We start from the raw sequence: 20,793 nt of genomic DNA on the forward strand, positions 1-20,793 counted from the left end.
TCCACAAACAAAAAAGTTTTCCTTTTTCTCTCAGGTACACCAATCTTATTCCCGTATAGATTATTTTTTTGTTGATGGTTCTCTGATGCCTAAAGTCACATCTTCTGAATACCACCCAATTGTTATATCAGACCATGCTCCACTAAGCCTTGATATAAACTTCACTGGTAGACCTCGCTCCTGCCCTTCTTGGAGGTTCAACACTCTCCTACTATCTGCTGATTCATTCAACCAGTTCATTCTATCAGCAATCGATGACTTTCTTGCCTTTAATAAAAGCGATTCAGTCTCCTCCTCATTATTATGGGAAACACTGAAAGCATATCTGCGTGGCCAGATTATTTCTTATTCAGCTAATCTTAATAAAAATTCCAGGGCAAAGGTAGCAGAAATTTCAGCAAAAATTCAGGACGTTGACAACCAAAATGCCATTAATCCATCACAGATGTTATTGAAGCAACGACAGGATTTACAGACTGAACTTGATCTCCTCACAACAGCTGACGCGGAACGTCTTTTGATTCGATCCCGTGCTACCTACTACGAGCATGGTGAAAAGCCAAGTAGACTTCTGGCACACCAACTGAAACGTAGAGCCAGCTCTCGCACAATTTCACAAGTTAAAGACCAGTCTGGCAATCTGGTTTCTGACCCTGTCTCTATCAGTGGGATTTTTAAGAGATTCTACTGCAATCTCTACAGCTCTGAATCACAATCAGTTTCAGATGAGATGCTTGCCTTCCTCCAGAATTCTGACCTTTCCACAGTAAATAAATCAGTTTCTGATGAGCTCGATGCTCCCATTAAAATAGAGGAAATTTTTGGCTCAATCAAATGTATGCAGAGCGGTAAGGCCCCAGGCTCAGACGGATTTCCGGCTGAGTTTTTCAAAAAATTTAAAGACAAGCTGGCCCCTCTCCTTCTTGATGTATATAATGAATCACTGCGAAATGGCCGGCTGCCCCCCACTTTAACGCAGGCATCTATTTCAGTTTTACTGAAGAAAGGCAAAGACCCTACAGCCTGTGAGTCCTACAGGCCCCTGTCTCTCCTAAATGTAGATTTTAAGATTTTGGCAAAACTACTTGCAATTCGGCTCGAGGCCGTTCTTCCACAGATTATCTCACAGGAACAAAATGGATTTATTAAAGGCCATCAGTTGTTCTTTAACACACGTACAGTGCTAAGTACAATTTTTTCTGCTCACTGTCCCTCGTCTCCTGAGGTGATCATTTCTCTAGATGCAGAGAAGGCCTTTGATCGGGTTGAATGGGATTATCTTTTTGCTGTACTGACTAGGTTTGGGTTTGGAGAAAGGTTTGTGTCTTGGATCAAACTTCTTTATACATCCCCTCAGGCTTGTGTCATCACCAACTCAGTTCGATCTGATTATTTTCCACTACGCCGTGGCACTCGACAGGGGTGTCCTCTTTCTCCCCTTCTCTTTGCTTTAGCCGTAGAACCTCTTTCTGTTGCTCTGAAGTCTCTCTCTTCCTTTCATGGAATTATCCGTGCAGGTGTTGAAGTTAAGGTATCCCTGTACGCAGATGACCTTCTTTTGTATGTAGCTGACCCCATATGTAGTCTTCCTCCAATTTTATCTGTCTTGGAAAAATTCAGCTCTCTTTCTGGCTATAAAATTAATTTGCTCAAGAGCGAATGTTACCCTGTGAACTCTTTAGCGTTAACACTTGAGCAGTCTGACATTCCTTTTAAGCTCAGCCCCTCGGGGTTTAGGTACTTGGGAATTAATATTACACGAACTTTGCCTTTACTGTTTTCTGAGAATTTTGCCCCCCTGGTCTCACAATTTGCATTAGATTTCCAGAGGTGGAATTCCCTCCCACTGTCACTAATTGGCAGGATTAATATTATCAAAATGAATGTGCTACCCAGATTTCTCTTTCTATGTCAGTGTATCCCCCTATTTCTGCCCAAACAGTTTTTTAAGTCCTTGGACCAGATGGTTTCTTCTTTTTTGTGGAATGGAAGGGCCCCTAGACTTAGGCTCTCTTTATTACAACAGTTTACCTCTAATGGGGGTCTTTCCCTACCAAATTTTTTAATGTACTATTGGTCTTCGCATATTCATAAGCTGACCTACTGGCTAAATTCGCCTAACCTGATTTGGTGTAAACTTGAAATTCAATCAATTTCTCCACATTTTTCACCCTCCTCCCTTATCTATTCATCACTTCCTGTTAAAACATCTTCTGTTGCTTCAAATCCTGTAGTGCTCTCTACACTTAAGATATGGTTTCAGTTCAGGTCACATTTTAAATTCATATCCCCCTCTACCAGATTACCATTGTTAAGGAATCATCTATTTTCCCCTGCCACTACCAACGCCGCCTATTTGACGTGGCACGAAAGAGGCATAAAGACCATGAGAGCCCTTTACAAAGATGATGTCTTTCTTAGTTTCTCAGAGCTATCCTCAAAATTTAACCTACCTCCTACTCACTTGTTTCTCTATTTACAAATTAGACACTGTGTCTCATCACTGTTTCCAAATTTCCCAATTCTCTCTGCTGATCCTCCATGGGTTGACCTTCTGCTTGTTAGGCCTAATCAAAAATCACCTCTATCAAATATATATTGTATGCTTATGGCGACCGAATCTGACTTATCAGGTAAAATCAGAATCGCCTGGGAGCGTGAATTAGGTGTTGAACTGTTTGAATCATGGTGGGATAAGGTGAATCTCATCATGCGTTCAAGTACACCATGTGCTAGGCTACAGCTTATACAGTTTAAAGTGATAAACAGAGTCCATTTCTCAAAATCCCGTTTATCAAAAATTTTTCCTTCAATTATAGACCAATGTGACAGATGTCACACCTCCCCTTGCAATCTAAGCCATATGTTTTTTTTCTGTCCGACTTTGAACAAATTTTGGAGTGATTTCTTTTCTGTACTTTCAGGGGTTTTGGAATTCAGATCCGAGAAGACCCTCTAATAGCCATTTTTGGAGTTCCAAGGACCCCTATTAATATAACTCCCCAGCAAAATGAGATCTTGGCCTTTTGCTCCCTTCTTGCTAGACGGTGTATTTTACTTCTTTGGAAATCTCCCACGCCTCCATCTGCATTGCAATGGCTTAATACTGTCCGGACATTCTTGAGGGTGGAGAAGATTTCACTCACAGTGAAAGGTAGTTCTGCAAAATTTATCCACAAGTGAACACCCTTTGTGGAATATCTCAAATCTGTTCCTTAGTACAATGCAATTTACCCATCCTGCGACTAGATTGAAAAGAATTTGGAATTTACTCCTTTTTTTTTTTAAGGTAGGCATAGGATTGAAGCACCCCCCCTCCCCTTTTATTCTTTTCTTTTCTTTTTCTTTTTTATTTATTTATTTATTTTTAATGTTGTTTCTTCAATTTTCTGTTCTTCTGTTGGTATGATGTTTTTTTTTTTTGTATTTTAATTGCTCTTTTGTTTAACAAGTTAAAGTTAAAATGATTGGGAAAGAAACGTTTGAGAAAATATGTCATGTAAGATGCATACAATACAATGTATATAAGTTTCTATAATCTCTCGATAAACAAATAAAAAAAAATAAAAAAAAGAATAAGCAACTGTATAGGTCGGGGGTGTCCAATTCCAGGCCTCAAGGGCTGGTATCCTGCAGGTTTTAGATGTGTCCTTCATCCAACCCAAGTGATTTATTTGGCTAAATTACCTCCTCAACATGTCCTGAAGTTCTCCAGAGGCCTGGTAATGAACTAATCATTTGATTCAGGTGTGTTGACCCAGGGTGACGTCTTAAACCTGCAGGACACCGGCCCTCGAGGCCTGGAGTTGGACACCACTGGTATAGGTGAACCTTTATTATTTCTTCAACAGCAGAACAAAATGGCTTTTGTTTTTGCTGAATGTGGGAGCAGAAGCCAGCAACAACAGGAATTTCTTTTAAATAAAATCCCAGTGACTAACATACTGAAAGTAAATTTAGGTCTGTGGCTCATTAACTGTTAAACTTTGAAAATGCATTTTCAGTTTTCCAAATTTCCACAATAGATGGCAATCATGCATAAGATGAGACAAACGTGACACATTAGAAGAACAAAAAGAAACATTATCATTAAATCTACTGAGGACAATGAACATTGCCCATTGAGTAGAAATAACAGAGGATGAGTAACAAGCCATTCAGATAGAACATGTCGCATCACATTTTAAGTGTCAAGCCACTCATTGTGTTCACACGACATGTGTCGTCTAGGCAGGACACCAAAACCAAGATCTCTAAACTACGCACAGGAATTCTCTCTGGCACCATGAATCACTCACAAAGTAGTTTTGTTGGTTTTTGCTCAAATATGTTTGTTGTTTTTCAGTTTTACAAGAAAAGGAGAAACCTACAAACAAACACTTGTAAACGAGAACCAAAGGAAACCAGAACCAAAAGTCAGTGGTTCGGTTTCTTAAATAGAACTGGTCATTGGACCCAGCTCCTTGAGTTAATTGCGTTTTTGTGGTTTCTTGAGCAGTAATGATTTAGTTTCTATAATTTATTATTGAATTTAGCCCTTTTCCTGTAACTGATTTTATTGGTAAATTCTGGTTCATGTTCTCTTGTCTATTAAGTCCCTTTTGTGCCTTTGTGTTTGTTTCCATGTCTCGTCGTCCGTGTTTACGTTTCTGTGCATATCGCTCCCTCGCCCTCGGTGTGTCTTAGACTACGTCCACACGTACACGGGTATTTTTGTAAACAGAAATTTTCTGTTTTCGTTTTAAAAAAACATCCCATTCACATGTAAATGCAAAAAACAAAGTGAAACGCTATTAAGAACATCCCAAAGCAACAGGTGGCGATATAATCCTAACTTTGTAGGAATGTTGGCCAATCAGAAGTCTAGAAGCTTGGGAGGGAAAGGGTAAACAAAGATGGTGCATGGAAGCAGAAATGAGTACGGACAGATAGTGGAATTATTCCTCAATATCACACTGGAATATAAAACACAAGAAAACATGAAAAAGCGCAGACAGTAAGATTAACAGTAACAATATTTTGTCTCTATCTGCCACTGTAGAAATTCATCTCATGTAAACAATAAGGTGGCGCACAGCGTGATGTCAAAAAAGGCTTTGAAATCTCAGTTTTCCTCGTCCACACGTAAACACAAAAACAGAGTTTTCAAAAATTATCTTTTTAAAATTCTCGTTTACAAGTGGACGAAAGGCCCAAAGCCATAGAAACAGCTGTGTGTACATGTGGACCGTAGCCTTGTTGTATCGTTATATTTCATTTCCACATTCCCCTCCTTGTGTTTCATTCCGTGTTCCCCTTGTCATACATTCATGTATGTCCTCTCTGTGTTAAATGTTTCTGTGATTTGTTACTTCCTGTTTTATTTGCTAACTATTTGTATTTGTTTATATATGTAGCCTTTATCTCTCTTCAGACTTCGTCAGGTTGTCTGTTTGTAATACTCATGTTTGTTCCCTTGTGTGTTTTATGCTCCTTTTTTGAATTTCCATTTTGCCAATTTTGGATTTTGTTCCTGGACTTGGCATTCCAGCACCTGTGAGTCCTCCGTTTGGGTCCTTCTTGCCTACCCTTGACAAAAATGCACTAGTTTATGACACAGAAGCATTATTTTAGTTCATAAGGGTGACTCTACAACTTTTTAACTTTTAAATGCAACTGTTTAACTGTTTTTGTTTTACTATTGTACAACACTTGGGCTTTTTTTTAACCTTCTCCAAAGATGTATGTATGTATAGGTTTCTGTCAAATAATGCAACACAGACTAATTGGTGGCTGAAGGTGCTTAGTTCCATGCCTAGGCACCAGTAATGCGACACAGTGACCCCGGACAAATTCTGCCTTCCACCTCACTGTAGTGCAGTGCTTCTCAATTATTTTCTGTTACGCCCCCTCTTAGGAAGAAGAAAACGCCCCCCACTCTCCCCCGCGACTACAAATAGTATCATTTGTTTATAAAATTGTTATTATAAGTACATCTCTGTATAACATTGTATCCTTGTAAACATTAAAAAAAAAACAAAAAGAGAAAGAAATGTGGATCAGCTTAAAACAAAGAATAACTTTATTAACGTTCTTTTTTAGTCTGTAACAGGAAAGATTTGAAGTGCATGTAGTAGCACTGCAACTGTTTAAACTACTTCTACTACATTTAAAGTGCATCAATTTGCCTGAAATAAAAAAACCTAAATCCTTATTCAAACTATAAACATTTTTTGACACAGTCGACACAGCGATCTTTCCTCGTCTCACACCGTAGTCACAGTGAAGCCAACCTCTACATATGCTTCGTCATAGTTCCTTTTCTCATTTGTCTCATTATCTCCGCCTTTCTTTTCGTCACTGTTAAATATTTTTCCTTTTTTCTTGACGGTTTGTTTACTGCACTTCATATCTATGCTCGGTGCAAAAAACACTGCCACCTACTGTGATGGATGTGCAATTACACTTTATTCTAGTCTATATGACAAGTACTTAAATGAACTCTTTTGGGGAAATATTGTAAAATTGGCTTATCAACGTCATATTTCACAAGGATTTTCATGAATTTTAAATAGCCCAATAAAAAGACTATTTGTCGGGGGGGGGCACGTTAGGAGTCACAGGGTCCTGTGGAGTTGTGGAGTTAAGCCCAGACTGACAGGTGTTTTTGAAAGTAAAGCCCATGTCACAAGGCAGAAATTGGTCTCTATCAGCCTGCAGTCTCCATCATAGGATGTCTGTGATGGCAGAAAGGCACAATGAGAAGCTCAGGCTGTAGTGGAGTCATGTGACTGAGGAGACCTCTACAGCAGCCACAGCGATGTGAGGCCGACAGCTCTCGCTACCCGTGTGTTGACTTGCTGTCAGCCACAATCAGCTGCAACTGGAGAGCATTCCCAGGTTGTGGAATGCTCTCCCTCCATCTTTACGTTGTCTTGATTGTATTTATTCTTTTAAAAAGCAGCTTAAGACTCATTTATTTGGATTGGCTTTTAATTAGTATGTTTGATTATTAATGTATTTTATGTATTTCTGTTTTATATTACTGTGAAGCACTTTGTGGTTTTTATCCTGTGAAAAGTGCTATATAAATAAATTGATTTGATTTGATTTGATTTAATGATCTTTGCACAGGTTCCCGGATCAGACGCTTTTACACCTTGTTCTTACCTTTCCTTACTTTTTTTGACCAAATGCTTTCTGGTATAGGTATTCTGAAATCTACATTATTTTTCAGTTTTGGGTAACCTTACCTTTCTTTTTTAACCTCTGGCAGTTCACCACTTACCTTTGTACCATTTCAAGCTATTCATTGAACTTGAACGACTTAAATTGCAATAAATAACTGGAAAAATGAAGGTGTTCTAAAACTTTTGACTGGTAATATATGTATTCCCAAACATATCGGGGGGTGAGCTGCAGTTTAACCCTCCGTGAAGTCAAGTTTTTTATGTAACTATTGGCATGCGTGTTATCCACAGAAACCTCCGAATCTCCACTAAAAGCTCATATAAATCTTTTCTACAACGACCAAACACAGCGAAAACAACAAACAATTAAAAGGGCAGTTGCATAATTTCGCAAAATGTGCCTAAACACAAACAACGAAGCCATGAACTCACTCAACTTCATTTCACCAAGCAAACGCCACATTGTCTAAAAGCAGAGATCGCACAGATTACAAGACTCCAAGTTTCGTCATACCGGACCAAAATTCCAGAAGACTACAATTATGTTTCAGATTTGAAAAACAATAACATGGAAACTTGCACATGCTGTTTTTCTCTGTTTCTCTTGCCAATAGCCGCTGTAGCTCCTTTACTGGACACAATCTGGTTGTTAAGTGATGACGTATGAATCCTGCTTCTGGGTCCAAACTACTCTGCGTTTAATAAGGCTGCTGTGTTTTTAACATGTTTTAATGCTTTGTATCTTGTTCTATTTAATCTGAACAAGCCCCTAAAAACAAAAGTCAGTGATCACTGTCGGCCTCTCTTGGTTTTTATTATCACTATTCATTGACAGAACGTTTTAAAGCTCTGTTTTTAAAACCTTATTTTTCACTGTTTTATTTCAGCAGCATCAGTCTTTGCACAGATAATATCCATATGTTGATTCCTGGTTTTCTGAAGTTTATTGTCTTCTGAAGCATATTTTCAAAGTGGTTATATGCAATAAAATCCAAAAATAAATTAGGCAAAGAAAAACATGTTAAAGCTTTTCTATGTTCCAGCCTCAGTTACTTAACATCTGCTGTAATATTTACACTCTGATGAAAGTGTTAGCTTTATTTTGATACCAAGATTGTTTACACAGAGTTTGTAATTGCAGAGAAATACTTATATTCATTTTGGACATATCAGTTTGGAGCAGGAAGCTCAGAAAGCCCCTTAAGAGGTTAAATCATGTCCAAAAACGAATGTTATTTTCAACCATATAGTGCCTAAAATAGCACTGGTATACTCATTCAAATCAACCATTCAACATTTTCTTGTTCATGAAATTATAAAATAAAAAATGTGATGAACTCAAATTGCAGAAACAAAAGCCTAGACAGTGACTAAAAAATACGACTGACCAAGAACAGCCACAGGTATCACAGCTGGTTTATTTAACATTTTCTTTAGTGTGTGGGGAGACACTGACATGCAGAGTTTAAAACATTCTTCATTTTGCAATGGATGACTTTTCATCTGGTGGAATAATTTCACGCTACTGCTGCCTTTTTGGGGCAGTTGTTTTTTCAGCATGATTTGTATATTATCGCTTTTTTTTTCTTTATCCTCCTTGTGAAATCCAAACAACAGTGAGTCCCACTAGTCTGAAATTCCTGCTGTTGCCATATCTGGTCGTATATAAACACGCATGCTCGCCGCAGTGTGCCGGGTAGAAAGTTTTCCGGTTGGGGGGAGGGGGAGGATTTATTATGCATTTGCACCGTGTGAGAAAAAAAAAACTCACCGTGAATTACATGTAGATAGCTTAACATTTCCATGGCAACCTATACTCGATGGTTACAATAAAGGCATTTTAACCATTGTACATGAAAAAACTGTACAGGAGGAAGTCTTGATGCATCCAGGTGAGTAAAACCCAAAAGATTGATTCTGTTCACCTGGACGTAGCGTTTTCAGTGGGAGAAACATTTCGTCACTCATCCAGGTGACTTCTTCAGTCTCAGCTGACTGCAGGTTTCCAACCTTATAAACAGGACATTTGCACAATGACTGAAACCAGCACCACTGAATGAACAATGGGCTGTGAGGTCAGTTCCTTGAGTGTACAAAGGAGACTGTTCATGGAGGAGCAACAACTGGTGATACCTCACATCAAGCGACGGAGGTTAGCAATTAAGCTACATTTCTTTTGCTCTTCCTTCTATAGTGATCTCAGAATTTGAACTATTGTATTTGCACTGTGATTTGTTATAATAAAGTTTGACTTGACAGGTTATTCCCCGCACACCAGCGGCTGCCAAACTGGTTATGGAGAACTAGTCCTTCCTTGCCTAGCTGCCCCTCCTGACTCATCACCCAAAAGCAGAGAGTGCAAATTCTGCCCTCGCCAGAGTGATCTCAAAACATCAGAAATGTGCCAAAAATGCAATGCATACATCTGCAAAAATCACACCAGCCTTGCATCCAACTGAGGGCACCTTTAGACTATTTTTATTATGAAATGTTAGTTTTGAAAAGTTAAATGTTATGGAAATGACATGTTTTATATGTCAGGTAACGAGCTGGAATAAAGTTGAACAAAAAATTGAAACACAGAGGTGGGTGATAATTTATACTTTATGCCTTATAAAAAGTTAAACCAGACGGGGTCATTTTTAACCCAGGAGGACAACAGGTGTGATTATCTACAGCCATTAAAAAAAATTGAAGTGGTTTAAAACCAGCATCCTATCTCAACATCTACATATACCAGTCTATGATGATCTATCAAAACAAGTGACTCTGATTGTTAACTATAATAAGAATATTTGATGATTTAATTTATTTTTACTCAAAAAAGGTCATGTGAATGAGGTCTTATTGGCAAGTTTCAGATGGCATAAAGAAATTATGTTAATGTGTCTGAACGAAGCTGTATCTAGAAGTGTAACAGAATTGGGTGAAGTATCCACTTTCTATTCTTTAAATAACAATTAAACCAGATGGGGTCAATTTTGACATTAGAGGACGAGGTGTTATTGTGTGCTGCCATTAAAAAAATTCAAATGTTTCAAAAACATCACTGAGTAGTATATATCCAAATTTAGTGAGGATGCTAAGTCAAAATAATTCAATGTTTCATTTTATTTTCACTCAAATACTGGATATACTTTTATGGAAATGAGTTCTATTGGCCCTAAATTCCAAAATGAAGAGAAGATTTTGTGGTAATGGACTGACTAAAGGTGTAACACAGAACTATATACACTATATGCTTTAAATAACAGTCAAATTACATGGGGTCATTTTTGAGTGTCAAACTTCTTTGAGTAGTCTCAACAGATCTCTAACTCTTTGTCAGCTTTGCTGCAGTGTTGCTTTTACCTAGATGTACTTATTAAACTGGCCACTGAACATCCAAATTCCATCCGAGGTTTCAGTCACACAAAAGAGAAATGGATCTGAACATGAGTCACCGGAAGTGCTTGAAAAAAACAGAGAAGCTTGATAATGCTCAGAAAAAGTTCTGCATTACTACACACTTGACACACTTTTACTGCCTCTAACACATTGTGTCGAACGAATGCTGCATTATCAGTGTGACTGCAAGGATAAATATGGGAGACATACCAAATAACATGGGAACAGGCTAGGACTTTGAAATGATGACCAAAAACATGGTTAGATCAAATGATTCTGACATTTAGTCCATTTGTGCATTAGTGGGAAAGAGAGAGGCACAGAGAGTGCAAGAGGGGTAAAAAGGATGATGACTATATAAGAAAAAGAATTTCAAGGTTGTGCTTCTTCCACTTTACCCCGTGTGACAGACTCTGACCCTGAGCTTTGAGTTCACCAGACCCAAATCAAACCTGCATTAGTAAGAATTCACATTCTTCAAATTCACACATTCACAAAAACAGATCATGTGTCCAGAGCAAGGATACAGTGTCTATCTCAACAAGCATCTTATAGTTTATGACAGCAGTATGTATTTGATTTCTCCCCACAGCAACACAATAAACTGTACAGTGTGTCCACTTGTCTTGCATTGGTGTGACTGGTCAATGCACAATGCTTGTATAAACGCAGGTGATCAACACAAAAAAGACTGTTAATTTTAGCTATTTTCAACAAGATATCCCTACGCAGCAGTAAGAGCTTAAGGACACTGCAATGTAATGCGTCACTGTGATTTGTTGACTGCATCCACAAACACAGCTGAGTGAGTTAGGTTAGCGGGAACTGGAAAAAGATTTTCTTTCACCATCCTTGTCAAAAAAACCCCTTTTAGTTCATCTCCAAAACACAAACGAATAAGTTTTTTTCAAACTACTTATCACACAATTTTGTTTCTGTGTGATGTTTTGAGATTAATGATGTGCACCAGAAGGCATTCTTCAACAGCCCTGTTGGCAACAACAGCATAAACAGGTAATCCATGACCTTTAACAGTAAACAATGTTTAAATCATACTACCTGAAAACACACTTTGCTTGTTTTCCATGTGTCTGAAAAGACTTCAACCAATGCAGGGTTTTTTTTTATTTTACTTTTCATTTTAATTGTGACATTAACAACAATTTAAAAAAATATCTGTAAATGCACAAATTGTATGCAGTTTGGCATAGTTTGTAGGTATACCAGGAAGGAAAAATGGGCAATGTCTGATGGGGAAAAACAATGAGTAAAAGAGGACAGGAGAGGAAGATGAGAGGTTCTTTTTAAAGCAAGCCCTGCTGATAAACTGGAAATGTAAAGCTTAAATGTGAATTTGTGTGAAGTATGTTAGATTTTGACAGTAAATCTACATGATAGGTTGATCAAGTTATCTTTCCATTTTATATAGAGAAATCTCTTTAATATCAAATTATATGGTAAATGGACTGGTTCTTGTAAAGCACTTTTCTACTCTACCTGAGCCCACATGCTTCATATGCCTCATTCACCAATTTACACACATTCATAATAATAATAATAATAATAACAATGGATTGCATTTATATAGCGCTTTTCGGGACCCCTCAAAGCGCTTTACAATGCCACTATTCATTCACTCTCACATTCATACAAATTCATACTCTGGCAGACACGTCAGAGAGAAACCTGGGGTTTGCATGTCGGCATGCAGACTGGGATCCAAACACTAAACTTCTGATTAGTACATGACCTGCATGAAATTCCACGTTATTCAACATTGGTACAGTTTCAACACGATATCACAGCAAAGCATGTCATGTCAGACGCACCAGTCCACTGTGTCCATTTCACACTTTTCTCCAAAGCGTGAAATGTACACACACACAGAAGTTGCAGTACCAGCAGGGGGAGATCATTTATTTAAAACTAAGAAGTTGCTATTGTGCAAGGTAGGTATGACGTACATTCCAGGGTCCTTCTATGCCAGAAATGATTACGCTAGGTGGCTAATATGTATTTATATGTAAATGTGTTCGTAATGTGTGCCTGATTATTTTCATGTTGGCTTGAAATAAAATATCTCTCTGGAGGTCCTGCAGCTTACTGCAACTTCTGCATGTGTGTCCATTGAATGCTGTGGAGAGGCAAAGCATGAAATGAACACAGTGGACCGTCACGTCTGTTACAGGTTTTGCAGTTTGGCACTTTACAGTGACTAGTACAGGGCCAAGTGTATCCATGGCCACTGCTAGAGGAGTAGGTCCTGGGTAGCAGCAGAGACATTATCAGAGTGGTATGTCACTCAAAGAAATCTGAATTGAGATTAGGATTCTAAAATGTAAGCATCCATCAGATTTTGCTGAATGTTCTGTATATGCAGTTTTTATGTCTCCTTGACCATTGAAATGAAAGTTAATTCAGATGTTGCTCCCAAATATTAGCAAAGATGTATTTCAACATGGCTGCTTAGTAACAGGACTTGCTTCTATTTATCTTGGTGCTGGTGACATCTGGCTCTCAGAGTAATAGTTAATCACGAAGGTTAACAGAGGGCATCTTTTAGTGTTAAAGTTCAGTTTCTTTAGCTCCAATATGTTGACAACCGGTCAAGAGAACAAGATCAGGGACAGCCAATAAATATGCATTTACACGTGTTTTAACTTAAAAAAGAGCACTCATTGCTAACCACTGCAGCTACTCCGTGTTTAAAAGAAATGACTTTTATTCTGGGGCAAAATCAACCTTTTTAATGGCTATAAAACCCTAAAGTTTAATGTACAATGGCATAAAGCTGGAGCACATCCTCATACTGTGTTGAGTTTTGCAAAAACGCTTTGAACTGAAACCATTACACAATTACAAACACTGTCACGGGAGGATTCTTGTTAATAATGCCAATTAATAGCAAATGCTGTTTCCACCCTCCCTATCAGGTAATTATGCATTTACAGTGTGTTATTGTGTGGAATATCAACGCTTTCTCCTTATGCTGAATGTATAAATAGAGAGAGGGTAAACTAAAGGTTGTGTCTGATGTTTTGTCTAAGTCACTTCTGTAAGAAATGACTGTACTGCATAACTGAGATTTCCACATTGTGTGGGAGAATAATCACGATAAAATAATCCTTTCAGAGCTGACACTCACACTGCCCACACTGTTATCATTAGCCTACCAGTTGGTCTTCTTGAATTAGAAACATGCTGGATCTGCATGTCCTCTCATCCTCAGCCACAGGCGACAACTGACATAGCTCCTCTGAGCTCACAACTCCTCACTGGAGCGGAAGATACAGTGCGTACATCCCCGCATGAGACTGCAACATACAGCACGTCTGACATCTCATCAACCTTTGCATTTAATGTCGAGATAAGCTCATTTTCGGCCAACGTAACCTTGACTGCTTTTCTCCACAGACACCTCCATCCAGCTGTGCCAGTGCGGTCTGCACAGGCACATCCAGTCCGACAGTATCGAGGTATTCCTGCATCAGTTGTGTCTGACTGGCACGGAGCGAATGCCACATTACATATCCAGTCATTCGTTATGTGTCTTTTGAAGCCCCCAGCCCGCCCCCCCAATACCCTAATACCTAGCTTATTATTCACAATCTCTTTGAGGAAATCCTCCAAATGTCGACACACCTTCTCTTTAGCTTCAGTGGCTTCTTGTCAGCACTATTTTCTTTGCTAGCGACTCGGCGCCGATCACATCCACAAACTTTGACTTGCACTGATATTGATGACGCGTTGCGTGGAGACATTTAACCGATTTCTGCTGAACACCTCGAAGATTTTCGTCAAAATGTGTTAAGGATTTGACAGCTTAACAACAGAGTAATACCACCTGAAATCAGCCGACAATTTGAAAGGCGACAGCAGCGTACATTCCCACGCGCGAGCCTGGCACGTTCTCAGGGCTGCTGCTGGATCTTCCATTAACGCCGCTGCAGCTCAGGGCGAAATGAATGTGAAGCATACGGCTGTTAATGACGGCTGCCACATTACGAAGCGCGTCTAAAGGTATCACCGGGTATCACTCTGTTACCGGTGTGACTCATTCCAAAACAGGTAGCGGATGTATTGATAAACTGTTGTATCCTGTCACGCGCTCCAACCTGAATCTATCAATTAAAGCACATCTTACCTCTGGCAGCTCCTTACACCATCGCTGAGAGGAGGCACCGGCTGCTAAATCCAAAAGCACGTCGGTGTCTGGAAGCAAGGCGATGACTACAGAGTCACCGGTGGAATGTGTGTGTATGTGTGTACATCACTTGGATGTGCGTTTCTGCGTGAGCGTGGATGTGGGGGCACGGGTGGCGCAAGACAGCCGTCCGCAAACGATAAATTACCAACAGGCAGCCAGAATGACACCGGAAGACCGGCGGGTTACAGCTAGTTTAAACGAATTAATATGGCTTATCTACCAAAATTAGACTGGGATCTTTCTGGAATTTGTACTATCCTCAGGTCATCCTTTGACAGAGGTGTCGTTATATACGAGCCTCCAGGCAGACACGTGTTTGAACTGTTTCATATACACCTAATGCAGATCTGCTTTTTTACCGTGTAAATGCCCTAAACAGCATATCTAGCCTTTGGCAACCATGTGACACCAACAGTGACTACTGCAATCAATAATTCAAAATCAGTCCAAAATATCTGAGTCTTTTTCTGATACTGATATAGCATACATTTATATAAATACAATCATGTGTATTTTATTTTGAAACAGAAAGGAAGTGCAATTTTGTTACTGCAACAAACTTAACTCCGGGGGGGAAAGGACTTGGAGAGTTGAGGGTTAAGATAAAGGAAAACAGGAATCTTACTGTGTGTTTATAAGGTTTTTAATCAATGTAGTTTTGAGCAGAGACTTCATTTCCAGGCGTTTAGTAAGCTGTATGCAGCAATTTCTCATTTTTCTTTATCAGTTTATCATAGAAATGTATTTATATATATAAATTTGGAGGTACATAAAAATTATGCTTGAGGTATATCATTTTCATGTATTTGAGTATAATGCAATGAAGCTCTTGTTCATTACTGTAAACACACAGACATATAACCAATTTAAATGAAGTTGTTCACCTGCTCTTTTAAGTGATAAACTAAATGGTTATCTATCTGTCTGTCTTTCTTAGCCAAAAAAGCTAATGGTGAGCTATAATTGTTTGGCAATATTCACACGTTGGTGAAATCTTAAACGCAGACAAGCTTGGTTTTTGCTTCATTTTTAGCCCTTAAATGGATGTGGGCACTCCCTTATTTCATCATTTCTATATCAAACATTTTTTGCACATACTGGCAATGAAAAAAACAGGAAAAAAGTAACACTAGCACAGTAAACACATAATAACATGTAAATCAACACCACCAGTGCTAACTTATGTGCTGAATGCTAATGACACAAAGACACCTTTGCCAAGTAACCTTAAGTGTTTTGAATTAAACTCATAGTCAATAAACTTTAAAGAAATATTGCGTAACTGAATAAGCAACATCTAATTATTTTTTACCATTAACCAAGTTTATCACATGTTAAGGCATGCAATAGAACAGGTTAATTTACCTACAGCAGCACTGTTGTCTGTGTTCAGTAATGATATTCTGTGTGACACTTTAGTTCTCCGCTAAGATGGGATAAAAATGTCCATCCATCCATTCGCTTCCGCTTATCCTTTTCAGGGTCGCGGGGGGCGCTGGAGCCGATCCCAGCTGTCATAGGGCAAGAGGCGGGGTACACCCTGGACAGGTCGCCAGTCTGTCACAGGGCCAACACACAGGGACAGACAACCATTCACACTCACATTCACACCTAGTGACAATTTCGATTATCCAATTAACCTATCCCCACAAGCTGCATGTCTTTGGACGGTGGGAGGAAGCCGGAGTACCCGGAGGGAACCCACACAAACACGGGGAGAACATGCAAACTCCACACAGAAAGACCCTGGCCTGATGGTGGAATTGAACTCAGGACCTTCTTGCTGTGCGGCAACAGTGCTAACCACCGTGCCACCGTGCTGCAGGGATAAAAAAAAAAAAATGTCCAATATTATATTTCCTAACTCATCTTAAATTCAATTGTTCCATCTGCTTGTGTACAACAGTGTACATTTGAATGTTTGATTATGATTTGTAAATGGTTTCTATGCAGAGACTCATTTGTTCGAGATGTTTAATGTTTGTGAAAGAATTATACTTCATGCTCTGGAGCCTGCTGTCCTTATGCAGAATCAGATGGGGCTTTCTGAGGTCTTTGCAATATTTGCTCCATAAGCCTTGTCTCAGAAAAGTATCTTAGAGACTTAGACTTAGAGCTTTTTATTGTCATTGTGCAGTTTCTTGCACAGCGAAATTGGGTAGCTGGACCACAAAGGTGCTAAAGTAAGAAAAAGAGAAACCAATATACATCGAAGGTGGAAAAAAAAAATAGAATAAAATAAAAAGCAGTGTATATATATACATGTGTGAGTGGAACTATATACATGGTGTATGTGTAGGAAACATTGAAACAGACTGGGACCAAAATAATTGCACTTGAGCCAAAAATATTGCACAGAACATGGAAAGACTGTGTGTCTTTCCTGCATCACATAAAGGATAGAACAAAAATCACAAGAGTCATAGACTGAATTTTACTAAACATATTTTATTTTTCAAAAACAAACCAAAAGAAAAACCAAATAATAAATATACCTGAAAGAGGTAAGCTAAATAGGGCTGGTTTTCCTAAAACGTGTTAATTCTAACATCGTTAGGGATGGGAATCATTCTTGTAGAGAACCAGTTCCCAATAATCAAATTCCTTGGAATCATTACTCTGCTTGTCTGGAACCCGCTTATCGCTTCCAGTCGCACTTACGCTACAGTTAGCTGAATTCAGTTTGTGTGCTGGAGAAGGATAATAGTGGCACAGTCTACAGTGTGGATATGGACATAGCTAGTAGTAGGACAAAAGCACAGTGGTATAGTGGAAACTGAATCCTGGATGAAAACAGCTGCACTATGCTGGTAGCACAATTTTGGCTCTTAGAAAGGACCAATGACTGTAGAAAAGACAGACCACCTGGCTGCACCTGGCGCCTATTGTACAAAAAGGAAGCCAAAATTTCTTGCTTGTGGGAGCTGCCATGTCATACTTTTAGAGCCAGAGTTTCTGCAGTAGTGACTTGAGGTGGATTGGCTGTGTCACGCTCCTGCCCACAAACCCGCTGGACATGACCACGAACACGCCCCCCTACACTTTTTTTTACACTCCAGTTTATCTGCAGATGGGTTTACTGCAACTGACGACTCTTTAAATTAAGACAAATACAACCATGTTGCTATTATGAAAAAGAAACACGGCTTATCATCTTATAGTTCTACAACATCTAACATCACTCTGTTGTTAATTTGTTTGCTAGATTAGTCATTACTATAATGTATTAGAGGCTTGTTGCTAGCTAGTTAGCAATGATACACACCAATGTTATTTTCATAGTCAATATGTTTGAATGATTCAGCACTTCTTAGTTTTTGTTATTCTTTTTTAGACGGAGATGACATCAGCTGCACACTCCACAGAAGATTTAAATGGTTTTAGATCTGTTGCACTCACAGAGCACTCTACAGCCTGGTAACTAAACACAGCAGCAGCAGGTTTCATAGAAGTGTAATTTGTTCTTTCCATTTAATAATAGAGTCCACATTATTGTCAACAGCTACATCCACCGTGGGGGGAAACCAGTGAGGAAGACCACCAGGACCAAGTTGGGCTTCCTCAGTCCAGAGGTTTGGAGAATCTTCCTCCCTTTCTTTCATCAAAGCTGTCCTGTGCCAGATGTTCTGTTGGCCAACTGAGAGAGGCATCATTTCAGAAACTACAGGAAGACTGAAGCTCATCGCAGGGATCAAGCAGGACTCGTGATCTTCACCAGCAGCTCCCTCACAGGGAAATCGTCAGACCTGCCCCAGAAGATGGATAAACCCAGCACTTCATGAACACTGTGATGGAGACCTTTGCTTTGTGTGATGTTATTACTACTCAGATAATCCTTAGAGACCCTGGACTTTTACATAATGATATTATATTCAGTCATGTAGAAAGCTATATATTATAATATATATTAGCCTCTCTGGTTACTCTGGTATGAATGACAGTATTAGCACAAAACTGTGTAAAAGAATTCCAGATCAGACGTTTTTAGTTCAACATACAATTGACAACCTTTGACCTTCATCAGGTTTTTAACCTGCACAAATGCCGCTTGTCACAGCCCCGTTCACTGGACCAGATCTAGAGCACCCTTTCAAGCGAGTGTGCAGTTGGACGGAGGGAGGTACAGTATCTGGGGTGCCACTTGTGGGGTGGGCAGATGCGTCCACAGGTGGAGAAAACAGCAGTGATCGCATCCTGCCCTTCCCCCAAGACCAAAAAGGAAGGGAGACGGTCCTTGGGGTTGGTCAGGTCTGCAAGCCCAGGCACCAACCGGCGGAAGTACTCTGCCAGCCCCAAGAACCCCTGGTCTGCCAGTCTGCCTGGTCCCGCAACTGCTGTGTGGTCGCCATCTCTTCCAGCATCTGGGCCAGGATTTGGCCAGATCCAGTAATGCTGCACTAATGAATAAGACTAACTATTCACTTTAGCTAAAGTTATTAAGTTAGCTAAAGAGTTGGGATGCTGCATTAGACATAAATAAACCTGAAATACAATGGTTTAGACATTCTTTTGCATATTTCCCTACTGTACAGTTTCTGCAAGCATACGGGGCTCTGACAGGGTACAAGATGACAACTTTGGAATTCTACTGGAAACAGTCGATCGTATTTTTAGCTAACAGCTACAATATGCATAACAGTTACTGTTAGGCTGTTATTTGTTTACATGATGCTTGCTCTTATACAGATAATACATTTATTACCAACCTGAGAGTTTATCCGCTGGTTATTTGACATGACGAATGACTTCTGAATACTTAATATGTTATGGAGGATCACAAGAGCCATGCGCATCGAAATAAAAAATTCTGTGCTTAATTTTAATAAACTGATTTTTAAAATGCTTTTCAAGTCTTAATTTCAAAAAACATTTTCGAATTGCACTTTAATAAACTGCATTTCAAAAACCTTTTTCAAATTCCACTTTAATAAACTGCATTTCCAAATCCATTTCCCTTTCCTGTTCGCTCAGGGATTAACATGTGGATTAGCAGTTGGATTAGCAGTTGGATTAACAACTTCATTTTAAAAATCCTGCGGCTATTCAAATTAGCCACACCGTGGGATGTAAGGAGCTCTCTGATTGGTTGGTCAGACACAGGCTGTCTGCCAGCCTGGATTTTTCTAGCTCATAGCTTCGCCCTGCTAAGAAGCGTGTGTGCTTGTACAAAGGCCGTTCAGCCTCGGGATTTACACTCGGCTCGACACGGATATGTGAAGAATGAAGGGAGCCTGCAGCGAAACGGAGAGCCCAACCTCTGACTGAGTGCCTGTTTACACAGTCTGACCACCTGTTGAAGGTAACGTGCTAACGTGGCTAACGCTAGCATCACCGCACGTAGCTCCGTTATTTTAAGGTCATCTTAGCTTATGAAAGTTTTACGTCGCAGCTGTACGAGCTCGCTACGTGTTTTGTAAGCTGCTGTGCTCTTCACAAATAAAGCTGGAAGCAGCTCAGACTGTTAGAACCAGCACTGAGGCCTGTTACATTTATACAGTGTTAGAGCAATGGCTGCAACCTACAGCCTTTAAACTAGCGATTAAAATGCTGACAGTAAACTCGTCAGTCCAGATGTTACCACATTACTCTATGGTACTTAGAGTTAAAACAACTGAGACAGGCTGATTAAAATAACAGCTGTCAGTTCTCTCATTCCTTATATCAAGACTGGAGATCACACTACTGATTTCAGTTCATTTAATATGTGAGTGCACAGATTCATTCTCAACTGGACATAAATGATGATCAAAGGTTGTATATATGATGAATTCATCAAATCCCAGCCTCTAACACAGTGCGCTGAATCTTAGCTTTGGATGTCCAGTATATTCTAATCAGTGCAATGTAAGCATTCACTGAACCTACAGTATCTACACCTGTGTGGCAAATGTGTGGTAAAGATACAGATAATGAAATTTAATTATTAGTACAATATACATCATGAGAAACGAAAGCTGAAATTGATTCAGTTTAGTACTTTCCTCTGTATGCTCTGTGATTATAGAGGCCTTAAATTCTGTGATATATACT

At 39.4% G+C, this 20,793-nt stretch overlaps 1 protein-coding gene across 1 annotated transcript in view; it reads right to left on the reverse strand.

Moving 5' to 3' along the window:
• Nucleotides 1–14,919, reverse strand: part of LOC100712584 (disks large-associated protein 1) — a gene marked incomplete at its 3' end in the record, with an annotated part of 114,863 nt that extends 99,944 nt beyond the window's left edge. The window contains exon 1 of the mRNA XM_025900418.1: nt 14,701–14,919. The remainder of the gene's footprint in view (nt 1–14,700) is intronic.
• Between the last annotated feature and the right edge of the window lie 5,874 nt (nt 14,920–20,793).

This window comes from Oreochromis niloticus, linkage group LG18 (assembly GCF_001858045.2).
Source record: "Oreochromis niloticus isolate F11D_XX linkage group LG18, O_niloticus_UMD_NMBU, whole genome shotgun sequence".
In the NCBI taxonomy this organism is placed as follows: Eukaryota; Metazoa; Chordata; class Actinopteri; order Cichliformes; family Cichlidae; genus Oreochromis; species Oreochromis niloticus.